We start from the raw sequence: 6,000 nt of genomic DNA, 5'->3' as shown, positions 1-6,000 counted from the left end.
CTATGAATCCCTTTACTATAGATTTTTAAAATCACTTCAGTTCTGAAATTAACTTTCCACAGACTGTTTGAATTACTGATTAGTAATTCATATTATTTGATCAAGGAAAGCCAAGTTTTCAGATGATGGTATTGTTTTCAAGTGCTAGCTTTTCCCAAGGAAATAATCATTCTCATATCATCAAAACCGAACTAGTAATAAAAAACAATCTCTAATCGTTGGGAGTTTTAGAATGTGTATTTTGATTGTTTCTCAGCCTCTCTCCACATGGGGAAGGTTTCCAGTTAAAAACCCGAAGACCTGCTAGATCAATTCTAAAAGAGCTGCAACACTTTGTTTCTTTTGAATTCCGAAAAACACATACACATTCAAGTGAATATTATTACCTTCAATTTCTTTTATTGGACTCCACTTTCTATAGAACAGGATTTAAATAATTTCATTTGAGCATGTGTAATATTTCTTAGGGCTGTATCTTTATGAAATGAAGTCCAGATTTTAAAGTGACTTGGGGGGTGAGGGTAGGCATGGGCACAGTGGCTCACGCCTATAATCTCAGCATTTTGGGAGGCCAAGGTGGCCGGATTGCTTTAGCCCAGGAATTGAAGACCAGCTTGGACAACCTGGTGAAAACTCATCTCTAATAAAAATGCAAAAATGAACCTTGTATGGTGGTGCGCACCTGTGGTCCCCCTACTCAGCAGGCTAAGGGGAAAGGATTGCTTGAGCCCATGAGGTCAAGGCAGCCTCACAGAGACTGAGCTCACAGGGATCATGTGAGCCATGATCACATCACTTTACTCCAGCCTGGGAAGCAAAGCGAGATCCATCTTAAAAAAATAAATACATAAAAATAAAACAACTTGGGTCTCTGCTAATTATTAACATTGTTCATATATTCATGTTTTCTTCATTGTCAAAGATAGGATAATTACTGTGCCTTGTTGTGTGAGTTTCCAGATAAACTCTGCAAGAATAAATTATGTTATGACATCATTTGGATTAAGAATGGGAAGAAAGTGGTAGAGTGGAACTGGATATTATTCAGACACACCAAAGAGGTGGAAGGTACATTGCAGAGGAGTGACAAAAAAGCAATACTGGTAAGCAAAATAAGTAACAATAATAGCAGCACACATCTGTACTTATATACAAATGCACAGGGAAGATCTAAGCCCTGGAAGTCATTGTATTTCTATGGACAAAGGTAGCAAAAGAAGTCCTGAACTTATGACCAGCTACTCTTAAAACAGAAACACTCGCTTTCCAATATCACCCGCAACTTATTTTGTGATACAAACCTGTATTTTAGTAAAGCATTCTGCATGGTACTGATTTTGTCTGAATACATTGTGACCATCTTTTCACATACTATAAATCACACAAACACACCAAAACAATTTGCGTTAGTGTAGTAGATTCTGTTCATACTCATTTCCCACCCAGTCTCATATGATCTCTCTTTTCCACACTATCTACTTATTTTCTGGCGCACCCAGTTCACTGTTAAAGGGTTGTGTAAGGTCAGCAGTTCTTCCAGCAAGTGGTTAAGGCCAGCATGACCTTGGCCTGTTTCTTCCATCACAGAATTACATGGCATATTTGGCAGATTGCTAAACTAAATAATGTGACATACATATTTTTCTAATTGTCAACTGTCTGTAGACAAATTACTGAAATTTTGATGTATCGGGTAATCTTCCATCAAGATGAAACTGAAACACTCTCAATATAGTATTATAGCCAACTGTGGCTTCTGGAAAATCAACCAATATTTGCCTTTGCTTGACAACTACTAAGCCCATAATTTTTTTAAGATGAATAAGGCCCAATAACTTCTTATTTTTTGGGGTAAAAATAGCTTCAAATACTTTAACATATATTATACCTGCTGTAGTTTCTAATACAAATGAAAATAATGATATGGTGTATATTTGGACCTCTACTTTCTACCTCTGTTTATTGTCAAGGTTTGAGTGTTAAGTGTAGCCACACAAAATTAAGGATTAATTAAAATAATTTTTACAGTATTAGTAAATAAGTTTTTGACAGCTTATTGTCAACAAACTTTTAAATATATTCTTGTATGGATTTAAAAAATAACTATATCTCAAGAATACTTATTCTTCAAAAAAACATAAAAGTATAAGGTGAATGATTCATTAAGAAGAAAAAGGGACAATGGAAGATAAATTTTTGAAGGTTCTGTTTGCTTTGGAGATTCTGAAGATATCTGAGAATTTTTAACTTGGGATTTCTTTAGTTTCTACAAGGATGCCTTAAATTATCACAAGATTATTACTTCCACATGTATGGCTAGTATTTCTGAAATAATATTTTCAGGGTCTTGAAAGAGGCTCATTTCAGAAAACAATAGTGATCCTGAGTTAATGAAAGTCTTCAACGGTTGGAAGGTAGGGAATTTTTACTCGTCCCTCCAACTCTATTATTGATCTGGTATGCAATCTTCAGGAAATTGGTTTATCCTTTCGCCTTCTTACTGGTAAAAATGACTGCCTTAGAGGTCTTGTAAAAACAAACGTTGGCTTGATAGTGCTAAATAAAAGCAGAACTGTGTTGGCAGTTCATACCATCATGTTCTTATATGCAGTTCCTTATAATTACTGGCGGTCACATGAGAATAGTTCACATATTGTTTCTGGCAATATTCACTGGTAAAGCCATCCTCCCATTTCTCCAAAACCTTATGTAGAAATGTTGGCATATCAGTTCTTCAGAAAGGAGATAAATCTTGCCACCATGCCAACCATAACTAATGTTATCTGTGATAAGCATGGCGGTTTCCATACTTCTTTCTTTAAAGGTCACTTTAGTTTATCTTAGTATCTGATATGTTATGCACACTGGAAATAAAATAATCACTGGACTACCACCTCTTTTCTCCCAAAAGCGATAATGTCGTTGCTCTTGGCTGCCACAAAGTGGCAGTGTGCCCACTAACTTCTCCACTAGAAAACCCAGTGTTGGCCTTTAGCACAAAACAGGACAGAACTACTCCTCAAGATTAGGGTTGCCACACAAAATACAAGAAGCCTAGTAAAATTTAAATTTCAGATAAACAACACCATACTTTTACAAAAAAACTTTTTTGTTGTTTATCTGAAATTCACATTTAACTGAGTGGCCCATATTTTCATTTGCTAAGTCTACCAAGGCTACTCAAGATAGATTTGACTCTTGCAATCATGTAAACTTTTAAGTTGAAATACACCTGTCCTTGATGGCTTATTTACTTATCTATATTTATTGAATTATAGAACTCTTTAGTTAGGGGAATCCATATTTCCCCCTTCTAGCAGATTTCTATTTACCATATAGTACTAGATTCACATGTTTAGTCCTTCATAAAAATGAATGTGTTTGAAGGCATATTTATAGTACATTTTGAATGCTGTTTCCATCATTGATATTAAACTAACAAGTACTTATTGGTCATCTACTATATGCAAGGCCTTGTGCCAAAGGGTCATAAAAGGTTCTACAGAAGGGGCTAGATAGAATTGACTTGAGTGTTTAAAATAAAACAAAAAAAATAGGTAGGCAGAATGGAGAACATTCAAGAACATTCTGGAACATTCTAGATGGGTGGTCAGGTATTTTCTATGCAAAAATAAACGTTTTATGAAAACCTGAAAGGCTTAGTTCAAAGGCCTAGTTAAAATATTGAACTATTAACATCCATTCATTCATTCTAGTGTCCAAAACAATCTCGGCACACATTATAAGCACTCATTAATGAATTAATTGAATTATTTTAAAAAGTAAGAATGACACTGGGATAGAGTCATTTAAAAATTTTTAATTTGCTTGAAATTTTCTCTTCCACTTTTAATGTAATCTCGCCAAGCTTTATCAAATTTCAACAAAACTCAATCCAGACTTCTATTATACTGATATAATGTCACTTTTTGGTGTAATATTATGTATATTAGTTGTTTACTCCAACATACTGAGTTTAAAATGGAAAGTTTCTTTTTATGTTGTCTAATATATTCAAATGTCAGTTAAAATGTAAAACTTTAAAAGTTATACAAAGTGTTTCATTAAATTTTGCCCTCCAAATGTCTCATTCTACCAGAAATGTTGCAATAACATTATGATTTGTGAGCTTTCCCTTCCATTTCTGAGAAAGCTGAGATTTCTGAACTTGTATATGACTATACTCACCTATGCTTCTCATTCACAAGCACATTATGTGTAAGGCGCTCTATTTGTTTGTATAATTTTGCAATGTAAATAATCTATTTCTTATTATAAGGAGAAGATAGTAAAAGAAAATCTACAATTGCTACATTTGAAATAGCAAATCTGGAATTAAATCTACCCTGAACTGCAGATATTATCTAATACAACTTAACATTAAACAGACACTTTGCATGTTATTCATTCATGTTAGAGCTGGGAGCTATGTACAGTTGCTAATCATTTTATTATTTTTTGAAAAATTATGCTATATTTTACCGTTTCAACAACCTTCTATATGTAAGATTTTTCTTAATTTGAGAAAAGCTGGAGCTGGAGGCCATCATCCTAAGCAAAGACATACCTGCAGCTAACTAGCATATGAAAAAAGCTCAATATCACTGATCATTAGAGAAATGCAAATCAAAACCACAATGATACACCATCACACACCAGTCAGAATCCCTATTATTAAAAAGTCCAAAAATAACAGATGCTGGTGAGGTTGTAGAGAAAAAAAAAAAACACGTATATACATTGGTGATGGTAGTGTAAATTAGTTCAACCATTATAGAAAGCAGTATGGCAATTCCTCAAAGAGCTTAAAGGAGAACTAACATTCGACCCAGCAATTCCATCACTGGGTATATACCCAGAAGAATATAAATTATTCTACCATAAAAGCACATGGATGTGAATGTTCATTGCAGCACTATTCACAATAGCAAAGACATGGAATCAACCTAAATGCCCATCAACAACAGATTGGATTAAGCAAATGTGGTATATATACACCATGGAATACTATGCAGCCATAAAAAGGAACAAGATCATGTCCTTTGCAGGGACATGAACGGTGTTGGAAGCCATTATCTTCAGCAAACTAACACTGGAACAGAAAACCAAATACCACATGTTCTCACTTATAAGTGGGACCTAAATGATGAGAACACATGGAAACATAGAGGGGAGCAGCACACACTGGGGCCTACTGGAGGTTGGAAGGTGGGAGGAGGGAGAGGATCAGGAAAAATAACTAATGAGTACTAGACTTAATACCTGTCTGATGAAGTAATCCATATAAAAGTTTCCCCATGACACACATTTACCTATGTATTACAACAAACCTGCACATCCTGCACATGTACCCATGAACTTAAAAGTTAAGAAAAGAAAAAAGCATTATACAGAATTTATTCTTTAATCATCAGAATATCATTATTCTTTTTTTAATATATGTGCCAGGTATTCCACTGGATGTTATATAAATTTTTTTATATGCCACTTCTAAAAGATTTTGAAGTAGCTTATAAATATATAAAGTTAAAAGAAGTTATGGCTATTAATAGAGATATAATTATATTATCAACCGAAGGTCTCCAAAAGTTGCTAAATGGGATTAGCTGATTTGGATCAAAGCTCTCTGGTGAAAAAAGCCAAATAGGATACATGAGTAGTTACAGAAAGGGCAGAGAGGTGAACTTATATTTTCTGGCAATAAATCTGATTTATAAATATTCCAAGTTGCTGACTGGTGGCGAATTTATATGTTTTGATTATATGCAGTACAGAAGATAGGATTAACATTTTCTTATGGAAACTGAGCATCCATACTAGTAACTAACTGAATGGTAAATCCACTTTGGCATGAAGGTGGGCAAGGGAAGACAACGTGGGGACAATGATGCCTGCACCTAATTTATGAACTCTGTAATAGAAGGACAGCGTATTTCAAAAGCATGGAAATTGGAGTGAGCTTGAAAAGCAAAGAATATTTAAATCCAAATGAGGCCAGCT

General features: G+C 34.4%; 1 non-coding gene across 1 annotated transcript; it reads right to left on the bottom strand.

Annotated features, from left to right (window-relative positions):
* Window positions 1–272: 272 nt before the first annotated feature.
* On the bottom strand, window positions 273–334 carry LOC115935677 (U7 small nuclear RNA). The gene has a single exon (XR_004071297.1). It is a non-coding gene; the product is annotated as a U7 small nuclear RNA (small nuclear RNA).
* Window positions 335–6,000: the final 5,666 nt, after the last annotated feature.

The sequence above is a fragment of the Gorilla gorilla genome, chromosome 7 (genome assembly GCF_029281585.2).
Source record: "Gorilla gorilla gorilla isolate KB3781 chromosome 7, NHGRI_mGorGor1-v2.1_pri, whole genome shotgun sequence".
NCBI lineage: Eukaryota > Metazoa > Chordata > Mammalia > Primates > Hominidae > Gorilla > Gorilla gorilla.
This window is presented reverse-complemented; position numbering and strand designations above follow the sequence as displayed.